Here is a 17,697-nt window from a genome sequence, read left to right as displayed (position 1 = left end):
TGTATACCTGCTTCCCCCCTGCCACCTTCCTCCAACGATGGCCATTCAGAAATGACTCATCTAGGGCGCTTAAAATCTGTCACTCAAAGAGCCCATACTGGTCCTCTGAAAAGTAGCTATCGTAAGGCCAACATCACCGCTTTTGACAGCTGTCTTAGCAGAGAGACCCAGACATATAGCTTTGCTTCTGCCTGCTTATACCGTGGTAGCTGTGTCAATTTGGATGCCGACTGCTGGCATAACCAGAGCAGATGCAGGACCCATATGTGCAACTCCAGATAAGATTTCCAAAGCACTGGCATCTGGATGTCAGCTTTTCTCTCCTGGTCCCACAGCTGAATGTTCTGCTAGACCTGATTGTTTCTCTGCTGGGGGCCAGTCTGCTACCGCCCTGTTATGCTCATTGGCACTTCCTAGATTTCAGTGCGTTTGAAAACAACAAGCTAGATAATCACCTTACACCACAGCACACCGGGAATTTACCTGTTTTGTCAGCTTTTGTACCAAAGTCTACCAAGGGAAATCTGAAAAAGTATCGGTGCTATTTCTTCAATTCTTAATTTTAACCTCCATTGACTAGAAACATAGGGTGCAGTGTCTAAAACAGGTATAGGTAAGTTTATACTTACACGCACCAAGTTTCCAACAGAGGCAATTAGCATGAAAAGAACATGCGCAGTGGCAGATACGTTTGTGTGAGTGTTTCTCTGATTCTGTGGCAGCTTCCCCACAGCACTGGAACAGGTGTGTGTCACAGGCACCTACCCTGAAAAACAGCAAGGGAGGGTCTTCATCTACACATCACCTCTCTTCACTCGCTCCTTTGCAAATGAGCCACCGGATGAACGAAAGTTTCCTTCCAGGTGGGTGTAACAAAATGAGAAAAAGAGATGCTTCTCAAGTGTGAATCATTATAGATTAAAAATGCTAAAGCCTTCCTCCAGGAAGAAAGAATAGCTTGATAATAAATTGACAGTGACGTTTCCTGCTGCTCATCTGTGCTAGCTTTCCCAAAGCAAAGACCCTTGCTTCTCCTCAGACCAAACCTACTCCTCAGCAAGGGATGAACACACCCTCCACCCTGACGTCCAGTGAGTGGCCCACACCTCAGTGAGAAAGACCTGGGAGAAATGAGCTTTGTTTGACTGATATGAACTCCATCAATTAAATTGCTGGGCGATAGATGCCAATGTAATACATATACCTGATATTTCTGTGAAGGACATAAAATGTAAGACTGAAATAAATATTGTACCATGAGATTGTTTTAAAAGACACAGAAACTTTAAAATAATACTGTGTGCTGACTTTAAATTGAAATAATTTGATCTCAAAATAAATTAAAATCTCAAAGCCTGTCCATTTTAGAAAAATTGAATCAAAATGCAGACTTAAAATACACAATCTCAAGGTCTTAATTCTTTGAGTATCCTAAGGTTGGTGCTTTCATTTAAAAATGAAACTGAGCCACTTTTATCAACCATTACACATCACTTAAAATGAACCTGATTGCTACCAAGCATTTCAGCAAGAAATAACTTGTATTTAGTGTTTTGAACCTAATTTATAAAATATGAAAAATCTCAATCATTGCTATTGTACACACATAAATGGAAAACAAAGACAAACGGCCATTTACTCCTTCAGTGATGGCATGCCGATCTCAGTTTATTTTGCTTTTTGGTTTTTTTTTTTTTAACATTCTAGAGAACAGCTGGCATGTATTTTACTCCTAATATTGTCTTCTGGCAGAATGATTCATGTAAATAAGGCAGCAGATTACAACATATTGGGAAAAAACCCAGAAGGTTAAGTTTTTCCAGTTCTCAAAAACCCGGGAATAAAAATCACCCCTGAGTATTTTAGGAATGTAGAAGGGCCGACCAGCCTTCACGAAGTTGGAACACTTCTATTCCTTTGTTTAATATTCTTCCTAAGTGCAATCATGCACAAGCCTTTAGAAGGATTTGTCCTTTCTTTCAAAGAGGTTTGACTTGGGCACAGTTAATCATCACTGTGATAAAGCAATTAAAGGTATTCCTAATTAGGACCAAACCAAATGTAAGTAATCAGAAGATTAAGGGGAAAATGACATTATGATGGGACTGTGTTTTCTTTAATGACCTCTTGGCTGAGAAGGACGTTCTCACATTGGTGGACGGGGACCTGGGTACGTAATGCATTAACCCTACCAGGAGCCCAGCATGTAAATGTCTGCAAGTGATAAGAATACATCTTGGAATCATTTAGTATCGCTGACTTAATAACGCTGTCCAAAACATAAGAGACAATTAATGATCAATCTGTTAGAAGTTACATGAATTCTTTACACAAATTTAAGTCCTTCTACAAATGTACTACAAGTACTGACTCAGAGCAGAAGACACAAAGATGAACAAGACATGATTCCCATCTTTGAGTTTCTTATGATCTAGTAGAAGACACACATGCAATCATTTTGGAATTTTTTCCCCTAAAACCACACATGGGTTTGTTCATGTATAACTAAATGGGGGAATTTTTAAGCATATGAATGATAGCTGGCCCTGAAAATGGTATTGTATTTCCTAAGTTTTACTCAATTGTAAATGCAATCATTGGAATTTAGGATCCTGCCTCTAGACCTGCACCTATCATTCCGGATTAGGATACAAAAATTCATTAGAAGTTCTTTGAGAGAAGGAACAACATCTAAATATTCCCCAAATCTGTATTTAGTGTGCCTTGTTATAGCAGGCACACACTGAATACTTGTTCGATGTCAACAGTCAGGGTCTGTATTTTTCCTGCCCCTGCTAACTTGGTCTACATTTCAGACGAGGCTAGTTATACATATTTTCTAAGATGAATAGCCTCTCACCAACATCAGAAATTATGGGCAGTCATATTGGTGGCAAAACCTCTCCTCCCAACCCCAATTTCAATAATCCAGAAGAATCTCCAAGGATTGAGAAAACACAAATAATTAAGATATTCATCAAAATAAATAATATAATCTCCATTTGGATGAATGCTACAAGTTAAAGATCTCAAGGTTAATGCAGCTATTGGTAGAAAAATAAAGCCTGGATTTTTTTTTTTTAACTAAATGGATTTTAAACAGTCATTTTCAATGAGTGTGACGAAAGGGGGAAATGCAGCATGTGGAAACAAGTAGAGCATCCTCTCCTACTCATATTTTCACGTTAAGCATGGCACGCTTTGGGGAAAAATTACTTTGTGCTTTTTAAAGCTTCTCAAGTTTCTCTGAAAATCAGGCTAACCTCTCCAAACATAGTTGCATGAGATGCTATTAGACACAGATTTGTTGATGTGGGCCAAAATGATTTTGCCTCTCTTTCAGCCTCTGCAGGCTGCCCCAAGTCTCCATTTCTGTTAATGACCTATTGCTTCTGTCTGATTCAATTCAGCCCACTGGCTATGGAAATGGCAAGTCTCAGCAGGAGACAACAAAATGGTTAGCAAACAGGGCTGAGCCATGTCATTTTCCTCAAATACTTTCCCAGAAATGAAATGACAAGCTTTAAAATGTTGTCTTCTGCTCAGGGCAAATATTTCTTTATTAAACAAAAGTGCATGTCCTCTAGTTTCCATTCAAACCATAGCTTAAAGTATGCCGCTTGAAAAAGTTCAACTGTAAAACAATTTAATACCTAATATTTCCCTTATAATTCCTTTCTCTGTCTCTTTCCCACTTCCGCTTCTGGGTTCCAATCCCAGCTGTGGCAGCTAATAACAGCTGCAGGTCCTTAAGCAAGTCAATTCCCCACTCTGAACTTCAGTTTCTTCATCCTTCAAATGGAAATAATAACAGTATCTAATTCAAAAGATGGGTGAGAGAACCAATCGAGATCATGCGTGTGAGCAGCTCACTCAGTGAGTGCCTGATACAGATTAAGTCTCAACAAATGTATGCTAATGCAATGTTATTATTCCCCAAACTTTTGTATAGTTCTGTATTTTAAATCTGTATCCAGGGAACAAGGATCAGATGACTTTCTGCTTGTATACAGTTTTAATCTTTCAATTTTAGAGAATCTGGAAGTTCCTTACTTTCATATGTTCTTAGCAGAATGAGTCTTCTCTATACCTAAGTTCCATTATTCAAATGGAATCCTTCAGATACTTAACAGTCACAATGAGCAGTAGTGACCGAGGTATCCTGCCAATTTCAGTAGAAAATGTGTCCTGAGAAGGGATTGTTTTATTTTGGTGTGAAATTGTTCCCCACTAAAAACAACCTAACTATACTGTAGTCTTCAAGTAAAACCAGGTTAAATGATTACCAATTAGTAAACAATCTGTAACATAAATTCCCCAAACTGATCAGTAACCTTCTAGTACTGAGAACAGTTTGATCGGCAACAATCCAATTCCTTGCAAAAAATTAATACAGTTTAGCTGAGAATCTAGTGAAATTAATCATTCAGTAGAGATAACTGGTACCAACTCAAAGAACCAGGCCTGGGTACCTTATATTTAGAAAGACCCAACAATGCCTTCCAGAAGATTAAATGCTGTCTAAATTCTGGATTGGACTTTTACATTCAGTCCACCTAAATGTGATCTCAAGAGAGGATACAGTTGATCTTACTATGCATTATTAAATAGTTACTGAGTTTTATCTTCTATGTGACTACAATTCTAAAAGTATAATTTAAAATGTCATTGAACTATCCTTATGGATTAAAGATGCAATTAAAATAGTCATTGATATTATCATTTGCCTTTGTATTTATGTAGGACTCACAGGCTTCCTACTTACAGAAAAAGAATTTTTTGTTTCTTTAGGTCAATTCTACCCTTGGTCTAATCTCTATACCAGACTAAATTTACTAAAACATTGTATCACCCTAAAATGAAGTATGAGAGTGGATTATTTTAGAGGGCATTTTTCTGGTGGCCTAAAAGGTCACCTGCATTTTTTATATCTTTAGAAATGAGGAAAACAGCTGCTCTGACCTGACAATTCCTGTAGCAGTTATCTGGTCTCATGGGAATTTGACTAGGCTCTTCTCTGTGGGCAATCCAACCATCAGTTACATATTTTATTCAACCAGAATAATACATGTTTATAATATTTTCAACTAATTTACCCTAATGCTTACTTTTCCCAACAGAGATAAAGCAAACGGTATGACTTTTTCTTTTCTTAGGCAGAGTTCTATTCTGCCAACACAATATAACACTGTCACATGAATTCCTTACCTTGCAGTCCTAAATCATCAGATCCTGAGTTGGCAAGTATCCGGGAAGTGATATTCACAAGGTGCTATCAGACATTAACAAAAACAGCTGGAATCTTGGTGATCAGGGAACACGTGATCCAGCTCCTGGGCTGGCTCACAGGCACCTGCCTGCAGCTGAGAGAGGATGGAGCCTGGTAGGATCACAATCCCATTTTGGTTGATTTACAGATAATCAAATGAAACAGAACCTCTGATGACGGAGAAATATTTGATTTTTATTTTCTTGATTTTGCTTGCCTGTATTTTTTGACCTTTCAACATATTCCTTCTTTTTTTCTTTGATCTTTACTTTGTACAGTTAAAAAAAAGGCTTTTTAAAAATTTGACCACACATGTGCACATGTGCACAAACACACACAAAGAGGGACAATTACATATGGAAGATTCTTCTGTAATAATCTTTGTTTTAAAAAAGCTAGTGGAATCAACAAGGACCTACTGTATAGCACAGGGAACTCCACTCAATGCTCTATAATAACCTATATTGGAAAAGAACTGGAAAAAGAATAGATGTATGTATATACGTAACTGAATCACTTTGGTGTACACCTGAAACTGACACAACATTGTAACTCAGCTGCATAATCCAATAAAAAATAAAAATTAAAATAATAAAATTCTCTGGGAAAAAAACTAGTGAAGTAGATTACAGATGTGACATTATTGTATAAAAATTGTTCAGTTATGCATTCAATTTAGCTCTTATTTTATTTAGAGATTTTAAAAAAATACCTTAAACTAATTTGGATTCGATTCTTCTAAGCCAGACTTTCCCCAAGTGTGTTTTGTAGAATACGACTGTTCCTGGATGCTCACAGATGTCTGCCATCGGCTTAGTTTGGGAAACAAGGCACATCACCCACTGAGCTCCCACCCCCAAACTTTCCTCAAACCCAAAAGACTTATGAAGTTCTTGAGATTCAGATGAGAAAGCAACCTTAGCTGTACTGACTGAGTTCCGGGTCCCTAATAAACGATGATTAGCTGGTATCACTCTATTCTATGTCATTCCTAGCTGATGCTGGCGACAAGAATATAATGTTTACTATACCAAGGACTATTCTAAAGCCAAAAGAACAAGAATCTGTCCCAGATTTGCAAATATCTTTATCATCAGGGAATTATTCATATTCATATTTGACATGTAACCCTAAGATTTTCCAAGACCTCCATCCACTTTTTTTGTTGTTGTTGTACGCGGGCCTCTCACTGCTGTGGCCTCTCCCATTGCGGAGCACAGGCTCCGGATGCACAGGCCCCGCGGCCATGGCTCACGGGCCCAGCCGCTCCGTGGCATGTGGGATCTTCCCGGACCGGGGCACGAACCCGTGTCCCCTGCATCGGCAGGGGGACTCTCAACCACTGCGCCACCAGGGAAGTCCCTCCATCCACTTTTAAAATTGCAAGTATCTTTCTGTTCCCCTTTAATCTCCAAGTAAGTTGGCCACCCTTAGCGCTTGAGAAAGAATTAAAGATACGTTCCCATACCTTGCAAACAATCTTCCTATCAGCAGGTACGAAACACAAGCTGCCCAACCACAATGATACTGCTGCCCTATTTTCCTCCCCTGCCACAGTCTTACTGTATGGGACCACACTAGGAGAATGTATGTGTGAGGCTAGGACCCTCAAACTACCCCCACTGAGACCCACATGAAAACCAAACTTAAAAGGGGTGTGTGTGTGGTGGGTGAACTGTGTAATTTTAAGTTTGTAGCCACAGAAAGTGCTCATTGACCAGCCCCAAGCTGGGTGGCCTGATTCTCTCCTGGTACTTCCAGGGTGCAGTGACGGCGGCCAACTTTTGCAGAACGCTCACTATGTGCCAGGCACTGTGCGAGTACCCCATCCGTAATTCTCACAGCCATCTCTGAGGTAAGAACTGCTACCATCTCCATTTGGGGTTGAGGAAACTCAGGCTTAGAGAGTTTAAATAAACTGCCCAAGTCTACATAACTAAGAGCAGGGATTCAAAGCCACTAGTCTATGTTACACTGAATTATGCTGGTCTGTTTTTGGTCTTCTCTATTCACAGTGGGAATGCTGAGAGGCAAAACCATGACTCACCTTTGTATCTTGATACTTTCCCTAGCCTCTGATGCAAACTAGGTACTCAGTAAATATTTACTAAACTGAAGCTTAGGATTTTTAAACTCATTGTCTCATTTTCCTAGATCCTGCCTACCTAGGATAATCAATATTGCGACTAGGAAGTCCCCAGTTATAATTAGTACTAGTTGCAGTCATGTGACCAAAACCACAGTTTCCTCCATAGTGACAGTTACCTCAAACCTCTTCTCCTTACCCACACCTCTCACACTACTTCTCTGTGAACGATGACACATGATTACCATGCAAATTAGTAAGGTACATGAAAACCCAAAGGGATCTGTACCTGCCACATATATACAACGCACCATCATGAAAACTCTCCTGGGAAGCCCTCCCTTCTGCTCTTGATGTGGAAAGGAGCCCTTTCTGGCATGACAGATGATGGACTTTGTGCAATGTGCACGAGGAGAATCATATATGCACGTCAATGTCTCTTCAACATAATTTATAGCTGTGTTGGTGGCTGCTTCTATCTTCTTGCTCTTCTGGACTTCTGATTGGCTGCTTATTCCCATTTTTCTAAGCAAATCAAGGAGACTGTACAGTATGCTGAGAAGGGTAATGGCATATCACATTTTGGTCTAAAAGAGATGTCGCATCCGGAGTCACTTTACAAACTCTACTTTTTCTAGTTGCTTCTAGATTGCTAATGAGATTATTCTGACAACTTCAGTTGTTATAAAAGGATTTTCATTCCCAAGGTGAAAATATATTCTTACTACCAAATTTTAAAATTTTACTGTAAACCGGTATACACTACCAAATATAAATACCACTTATGTAACCAGATAGTTTAGGTTGTGTTCAATGAAAATTATTTACCTTGCTTTAAACCTAAGAGGGTTTTATTGATAATGATCCTTAATTCCTGTGTGGTAATGCTGCCGATAAGCATGAACATTTTTCTTTAAAAACTTGGCCATTATTTTGGACTACAGAACACATAGAAATGCTAGCAGGTGTTTATTAAACACGTTCTACATGCCAGGTTCTATACTAAGCATGTTTAACTATACTGTCTCCTTCAATCCTCACAACATTCCTGTGGGGAGAACTTCTACTACTGTTTTCTCCATTTTAAAGATGAAGAAACTGAGGCTTAGAGAGGGCAAGAGGCTGTCTTAGGTTTCATAATTAATAAGTGGGCACATCAGGATGTGAGCTCAAGTTGGTTGGATGCCAAAATGAATGCACGAAAAGAATCTGCCATACTCTGTCACACACCTAGAAAAAATGGATAAAGATGAGGCTGGGAACATAGAGGTGAGAGGAGGCCTTAGTTCTAGGATTAAATGTGACTGGTAAGAATGATTTGTTCATTCATTTATTCATCTGTTACTTCTTGAGCACCTATTACATGAAGGACCCAAATTTTCCACTTGAGATATACTACTATTAGCACTTGCTTTGGCCCATCTCTGAAAGATATAGGATGCTTATACCGAATTTAATGGATTTGAGCCTTTTCAAGAAAAGTTTCAGGAGTTATTTTTCCAGATTGTGGCAAATGAATAACCCTAACGTCCCCTTCTGTTTTTTATACAATGAGTTAAAGAATCAGTGACTTTTTAAGTGACAGCTTTAAAATTTTCACAACCATAAAATATTTTCTTACAATCATGAATATGATTTTATATGACTTAAGAAGTTAATTTTGAATAACTTATCCTTTTTCCCCTCAAAGTGAAATTCTAAGGCAATATAGTATTATGAAATAATGGTTTAGTCATCACCCTCTGTGTGCTTCAGTTTTTCAATTTTGCAAATGGAGATTTGATAAAACATACATTCTTGAGTTCATGTGAAGACCAGTGAGATAATTCTTGGCAAACCACACCGAGAATCTCCAATGAAACCAATTTCATAAGGACGAAACATTAATCTAGATAGAAAATACATGCTAAGGTCAGAGCGGTGTTTGCTTCATCCAAGCCCAGCAACTTAGAAGATAGGCACATTGCAGATGGCAGATCCAATTGACTCCTCTGATATTGGTTTGCCAAATCAGATAAGGGACAAAACACATCTTTTTAATAAACCCTATTTCAAAAGTTATGGTTCACTCATATATACACTTCAGTTTACACCCAGGTCAGTTACTAATAGAAGTTGTGAATTAACTTCCAACATGAAAAACATTTTCCTAATGTCAATGCTGACATCTTATCTGAGGTAAAGATATTAGAGAGAACAATGGACAAATTTCTGCTTTTCTTTGCTTTCCTTTTTTCTTTTAAATAAAAATACTCTAAGCCTTACATCCAATTGTTTTACAGCTCAATTGATAAGGTGTGTTCCTTTTTTTTGTTGTTGTTGTTCAAGAAAATTTAAAAGCAACTAATTTAAATATGCAAAATTATCTTGAGTTGTTCATACGTGAACTTAAAAGCCGTGCAACACAGGAAAATTAAGTAATTATGCCTCCAAGTTATTTACTGCAATTAAGCTCATTTATCATATGCAAATTAGTGCAAACTGGTCTCATTAGTTACTAAATTACTCAATATGAGCTGAACAATGTAGCACTCCAGTTTGTAATGAAAAATCCCTGTAGAGGCAAGCAGTATCAATTAAGCTAATCTGCATATGCAAATATATTCACTAACTTTCTCTTTTTCTATATTTAGTTTTACATTTTCTTACCATTCTGGATCATTGGGAAATTGCAGGGTCACTAACCTTTTTCTCTTTCCTCTATTACAGCTAGAGAATGCCTCTACTAGTTGAACTTTATTTTATTTTAGAACTGATGTCCGGCAGGATACCACTTTGCCAACAAGGGCCATAAGGAGTAAGAGATGATCGTTTCTTTGATACTTATAAGTTCCAATAAAATAATAAATGAGGGTAAAATTCCAATTCATCAATAAGACAGAAAATACACTTAACATATTCCCTCTCACAGAAGTCTTTTGAAAACACTGCCATCAAATGTAAAACGAATGTTGACTTGGCTAGGCAGCAACTTACGTAATAATTTTTATGTTTGTATTAGTCAGTTTTTGAGCTGTTTTAGGTATTATTCACTTTTCTTTGTCCAGATGTTTGAATTGTACTAGTCTACCTTTACTGTCTCTTGCTGAATGAGATGACAGAAGATGCTAATAACAGATTTGGCATTCTCCAGCCCCACTCCAACACAGTGGTAAGTAGCTCTTTTGCCTATACGTCTACTTTCTCTAAAGGATCTTCTTAGTCTCCTACAATTGAGTGGGTCTCAGATACTGAAGCAGTGCTGTGGCTAGAAATACTTAAACGATAGCAAAGATACAAAACGTCACAAGATGTTTTCATTTTGTTTTCCTTACTACACTAACCCAAATTTTTAAATATTTCCAGGAGAGAATCTATACGTTCTCATTTGTCAAACAAGAATTCTGCAGGGCCAAAATAGTATGTAGCCCAACAATGATTCCAGGGTATGCCCTTAAGCGATCTTCAAAATATGACTAAAAATGGAAACATAGATATTTAAATGTAAATCCTAATTTTATTTTATTCTACATCTCATCCATAACATCCTCTTTTAAATCTAGCTCTTCTTTCACTTCTACTCTCTATTCCATGGCTGAAGGTGTTACGAGAAAGAAAAACCACATGATCGAATCTGACATTTCACTGAGATCTTTGGCATCATCCATATTAACGCACACAAACCTCTGACGACTTTGTTTATCAAATAGAAAAATAGCTACATTTGAGTTCCCCTCTTTTTCACCATTTTAAGAAAATACATACTTTAGTTAAACTAGTCTGCTAAGGTGATGCCCATATCTGTCTTCTACAAGAGAGTTGTTCTACCAAAAACTAATCCTTTCAAGAGCAGTTATTTCCCTGATTATGCTGAGGAAGACAGGCGGTCATGCGACTTCTCTGCCCAGCCTTTTCTGTGCACTCCCAGGCAGAGACCCTCAGGTGCTATGCTGTAATACTGGAATGTTCTTGGTGAGTCTCTCTTGGTCTTCCTCAAAGGTTCTGCATATGGTATTCTCTTTCATTTATGGGGTTTGAATGCCATAACAGTAATACAAAAATGTCTTAATACCCAGAAATAATGCAGAGTTGATAACAGATATAGGAGGGTTCATGCAACATAGACAAATCCAAAACTAACACTGGGATGCCACACTTCCACCATTATCTCCCTTTAAGGCATTTCTTATAGAATATTTTTATTCTCCCAAGACTTCATTTAAATAATAATTTTAGTTCTGTATCATTTATATACAAAAGTGTGGGTACTTATGATTGTATTCATCCAACTCACAAACTTTCATTTATCGTAATATCCAAAACTAGTTATGGATAAAAACCATCCTTCAGTTTATAAGTAATAGTTATTAGTAATGACATGAATTACTCAATGTCAGTCATATAACATATCCTATCTGTAGTTCACCATAATGTGCTCACAATGAATACAAATATAAACCCTAAAGATCTTCCACATACAAGGTTTGATCTGATTGCTTTGTTTTGACACCTGTGAGGTAAGTAAAGTGGCATTACTGTGGAGCATGCAAAAACAATACCACAATTTCATATAACAGTTATATAAGCTTTATTTACAGAATGAAAAAATAACTTAAACCCTTCTGCTAAGGGCATGCAAATAATTAAAGCACTCCATTCATAAATCTGGCACCTAAGGGAAAGTCATTCCACTAGCTTATTTTATGAGTTACGAAGATGATATTTGTTACCATTTTCTGTTTCATTAACTTTGATGAAGTAAAATATGAATATTCTATCTGGTCTCTAAACTGGAAAAGTAAAAGTAAATATCCACTCATATTTTTAATATTAAGGAATCATGAAGTGAGAACAATAATGCCTAAGGAAAGCTTTTAAAGCAGGAACCAAATTAGTGCTTAGTCACAAAAAAAGTCACAGGAAAGGTTTCACATAATGACCAAAGTTCTTGGATTTTTACTTAGCCTGTCACAAATAGCACAGTTCTCAATCTTGACCCCTTGCCCTCCTGTTCCTCTAATAAGAGTCAAAGAGGAGTAAAGTCAAATAAACGCCTTGACTCAGGCCCAGTGCCTACACCTCATAGTTGTGCACCTGCAAGGCTGACATCCCTTGAACGCCTCACCTCTCCTGCAGAAGATGCCCCTGTCCTGAAATCCATGCCTGAAAGAGCTACAGGTTCACTGGGGCTACTAAGGGTCACAGTCAGTAGTGAGGCTTTTGTGTATATGATGTGAATGGTGGTCCCAGAATTACACAGTACACAGGTTGGGCGATGGCCTTGCCTACATACACTGGTATTGGATCATTAAACTGGAAAATAACTTTGCAACAGTTGATTTTTATATTGACAGAATCACCATTATGTTTCTTTCTTTTCCCCTCTCAGGAGGAAAGAAGTCACATTTTAAAGGATCCACCAAACTTTCTAATTTTTCCTAAGAGAATATATGGCTAATAAGATGCACACAGCAAACACATATATTGTAGCCCACAGAATGGATGGATCAAAAATTAAGGAGTCTGTCTTCATCCCCCACCCCCAGCTCTCTACACCAAGGGGTCCTTAGCACACTTTTCCACAAAACATCACTGGGGGCATGAGGAACAGGGAGGCTTGCCACCTGGTGCAGAGAATACCCAGGTATTTCCTGAGCCCCATCCTGGTGTTCAGAACTGATCTCTATTTTACCCTCCAATTCCATCAGATCCCTAATCCTGACAGTATGGAATGGCATATAGCCATTAATAATAATGAAAGCTTACCCTTTCCTAATGCAGACATGACCACTAGATATTGATTTTTAAAAAGCTGATTGCTAAAGAGCATATCATTGACCAATGCTTGACCCCATGACTCTCAGAAATATAAACATACTCTAAACAACATTAAATACAAAATTTTCCTGTAACACTACCTTCTCATCTCCCATCCATCCTTTACCGCAAACATCCAGACACTTCTACCTTCTATCACTCTTTTGGTTTGTCTCCTGCACCTAAATTTTTACTGCAATTGTTTTAATTGACAAAACCCATGACATCTCTTCAGTGGTTACCCTACTGAGGGATTTATATCCTCAGTCACCTTGATACTCCTTCCTTAAGGAAAATCAAATCCTGTGGTTCTTCTTATCTTTCTGTCTACTCCTTTCTCATTTTCTACTTGGATCTTAAAGTGATGATATATACGGGGATGCCTCTCCTCAACCCTTTTCTCTCTTTGTTCCATATCATTTCCACTGGTCTGCAACTCACTGCTTGATGTGAACCACCATTCATCTACACACTAGTGATCAGTAATCCCCAGCCCTATTTTTACCCCTTGCCTTGATTTTGCTCTAGAGGATCAGACTCTGGTTTCCAACTGCTTACCTCTTACAGACTTGGCTATGTAAGAGGATATCCCTTTCAACCTCTCTCAGGCAAGAGTATCATTAGGTAGCTAGTTACCAGTCTAGAAAACCTGTGGTCATTGTTAACTCCTATCATTCCCTAGCCTTTCATATCTAATTCATACCATGTGCCAATAATTCTATCCCAATTCCATACCATGTCTCCATTAATTGAGCTTCTATCTTGGATAAGATCATTTGGACTGTTGTAATAATTTCCTAAATTGTCTCTTTATAATAGCCTCTCACAACCCAAAGGCTTCCTAGACTGTATTTTAATAATAACTCCAGAAACAAACCAAATATTTACCTTGTCAATCTTGTTTGAAAACCTTCTCCATAGGCTCATTGCTGGTTATAGAATCCTGGCTTGGCTCACTGAGCCTGTGCAATATGGATCATAAGTTCTCCATCTTTATCTCTTACATGCTCCCCTGTGCATGTAAAACAGCCATCAAATTGAACAGCTTAACAGTCCCCAAACAAGATCTATTATGACTTGCCCCCATGCCTTTGTGTTTGACATTTCTTTGATTGCAATATTCTTCCATTGTATTTGCCTAATAAACTCCTATTCATCCATCAACTTGAGACGTCTTCTCTGATGCCTTGTGGCAAATTCAGAGCCTTGCTCTTTCACAGCCCCATAGTACTTGACCACTGTGATGCTTCTCACTTTATGAAGCCTCCTGGTTCTTTAACCAAATGATTGCAAGCTTGTTAAGGAGAGCAGCCATGTGCCTACTACAGCAAATTCTGTTGTTACTAAGTATTTAATTTTTTTGTGATGATGAAAAACTGTGATATTATAGACCACGCCCACCTTGTTGACCACACAGGGTTTTTTTCAGATATTTGCAAATGAAAGAATAGTAGGAGAGAAGGAAGGAAGAAAGAATTCATCCCAGTGCCCATGAATCAACCAGATTCAACTATGGAACCTCCTGAAGGAAAATAAGGAAATCATCTTACCCTAGCAGACTACTGAGATACTTTGAATGTGGTACAGACACAGATCTATGGGTTCAAGAGTTATCCTGCTAGGAGGAAAGATATCTAACCACATAGCTTAAAGGAAGCCCTTCTTGTTACTACTACTTCCCAACCCCTTCCTGCCTACAATTCTAGCATATCATTTTGAAGAGCATATACAGTTCTTCCCCTCCATAACCTTTGGTTTTAGAATCTAATGATAGAAATTTCTAGTTTCTATGACAATTTCAAGACTATCTAGGGCAACCACACTTGAATGTCTGACTTTCTTGAAAGCATCCTTACCAAGCCACCTATACTTCTCCTAAGGCTAAAGGCTTTGAGCATGTTGGAGATATAGACAGCCCTATTTGCAAGTTTTGTTATATGAAGGTGATTTTTTTTTCTATTCAATTTTCACCCCTTTCTCTTCTTTCTACACTCTGAAGCTACACAGAATGGATCTAATCCTTTTTTTTTGTTTTTTTTCTTTTGGCATGAGGCCTTCAGATAGATAGAGAGGATATTAATGTCCTTTTTATGCCACGTGTTTTCCACACGTAGCTTCACCAAGCCCTTTGCCACACCTCACGTGACACGATTTCTAGTTCACAAACCCATCGAGTTATTCCACTCCAAATGACATCCAGTTGTCTATGTTTCTCTTGAAGAGTGTTGTCTAAGGCGGGTGTGACCAAACCAAAGAGCAGAGAGCTCAGCAGCCTCATCTGGATCCTCTGCTCTCTCAATGGAGTCCAATGTTGAACTGGCACTGGGGACAGCCATCCTATATTATAACTCTACATTGCTCTCACTGAGCTTATGTTCCATTCAAATTCCTAAGTTTTGTGTTTTAAATTAGTTTCAAATTCTTGCAGCTCCTAAGTCCCTACAGAACACTGAACTCAAGATTTCCAGAGAGCATTTACAGGATGATAGAATGCTGTTTGAACCACTTCTCTCACTGACAAAGTCTTATGCACTGACTGCGTCAGAATAGAAATAGGAGTCATCCTGGATCACATCAGAATCTAACAATGTACAGTTGGCCATACATATCCACAGATTCAACCAACACGGATCAAAGATATTTGAAAAAAATCCAGAAAGCTCCACAAAGAAAAATCTAAACTTGCCACATGCTACCAACAATCTATATAGCATTCCCATGTTATTAGGTATTACAAGTAATCTAGAGATGATTTAAAGTATATAAGAGGACATGCGTAGGTTATACACAAATTCTATGCCATTTTATATAAGGGACTCGAGCAGCCACAGATTTTGGTACCCACAGGGGTCCTGAAACCAATCCCCCACAAATACAGAGGGACAGTGGTATATATGGTATCACGCATACAAAACTTATAAAGGAGATTATGCACAAAAATGCACAGAAAAGAGGGAAATAAAAATTCAAAGTTTTAGAAAGAAATATCCTCTCTGTATCCCCGAACCTAATCTACTGCAAAGGTAATTCAAAACTTTATGTGCACAATAGAATAGCATGTCCCAAGGTGTAGTTCAAGAAACATCAGTTCTATGGGATGTTAACAGATATTAGGGGAGAAATGAGAAATATCGAAATAAAAAAAATAAATAAAGTAAGGCTTTTCAGGGCCTTAAATTTGCAAATGTGAATTGTGACATCTCAGACCTATTAAAACATCAAAATTATCTCAAAGGGCTACTAAAAATAACAAATTCCTGGATTTCACCCTGAAGATCCTGATTTACTAGGTCCAGGAGAGGTTCAGGAATTTGTCCTTTGAACAAGTGTCTCAGGTGATACTGAAGCTGCCAGCCAAGGAACCATTTAGGAGAACCACTCTAATTTGACCATGGACATGTGATGATAGCAGTTTTCTAAGGTACATATTGTCAGAAATAATATGGTAGATTCAGTACTACTTTTGGCTATCTAGAAAATGAAAGCACCACAGAGGCCTTTTTTTTTTTAACAAAAAATTACTCTGAATGGACAGGAATCTGGAGTTTAGCTTTATTTTTACCCCAAATCTCATCTAAGAAAAACATAACCATCTTTTTCAAATAAGATGCCTAAACATCCCACATGTGTCTGTTTCTCTAATTCCACGTTAAAAATGTATTTTCGTAGAACAATTACCCCGTGGATAAAGGAAGATGGGTCAGATTGATGGCAAAGTTTTAAGAGAACAAGTTTTGAGTAAGTGAGGTGCTAAGTTTGTGATCAATTTTCTCCAAGAGTAAATAACTACAGGTCCACCCTAGTCCCCCTCACATTTATTTGTCATGAAAGTCACTGGAAAAAAAATCAAATTATTACTATTTGTCTCCTTTTACTTAAAAATGTACTCTAACATCTCACCCTGACAGAGACTGTTATTTGGGGAAACAAACATTAGGACTGGAAGCACTTATGAATACAAACTCAAGCAAAGAACAACTGAAATTTGACAACACATAAAAATGTCACACTACTTTCACAACAAAACTTCTTTGCTCTTCCAAAAACAATATATAGCTCCAAAGACACACGCATATGTCCACTTACAAATGCAGCACACACAATCATTCTGGGAACAGCCAGCTACTATACACTGTGCATCAACTGAATAGTGCAATTCATCTCAATTATTATAGCACAAATAATACTTGCCCTCCCTTTCTCATTAATATGCTCTCAAGGGATGGCTTTCTAAAAAGAAAAATATAAATTCATAAGAATTTCAGAATTCCAAGATAAAATAGCAACAGTCATATACATAGCTGCAATAAAAGACATTTTTATAAAAAGACTAAACATATGGATTTTTCTTAGTAAAATATAAGCAAGCTTCTTTTTCATTTAAAGGTACCTGCAAAATGTGACTTCCCAAATGTGCTTCAAATACTTCAATGGCCAGTGCACTGGGGCTTCTCCTTCGCTGTGCACCTATAACTTAAAAGAAAAAGAAAAGAAAAGAAAGAAAGAAAAAAAAATTAAGTTGGGGCTCTGATTTACATCTTCAGCT

Source organism: Delphinapterus leucas, chromosome 2, assembly GCF_059928025.1.
Source record: "Delphinapterus leucas isolate spDelLeu-1000000601 "Yukka" chromosome 2, BTC_Dleu_Yukka2, whole genome shotgun sequence".
Taxonomy (NCBI): Eukaryota; Metazoa; Chordata; class Mammalia; order Artiodactyla; family Monodontidae; genus Delphinapterus; species Delphinapterus leucas.
This window is presented reverse-complemented; position numbering follows the sequence as displayed.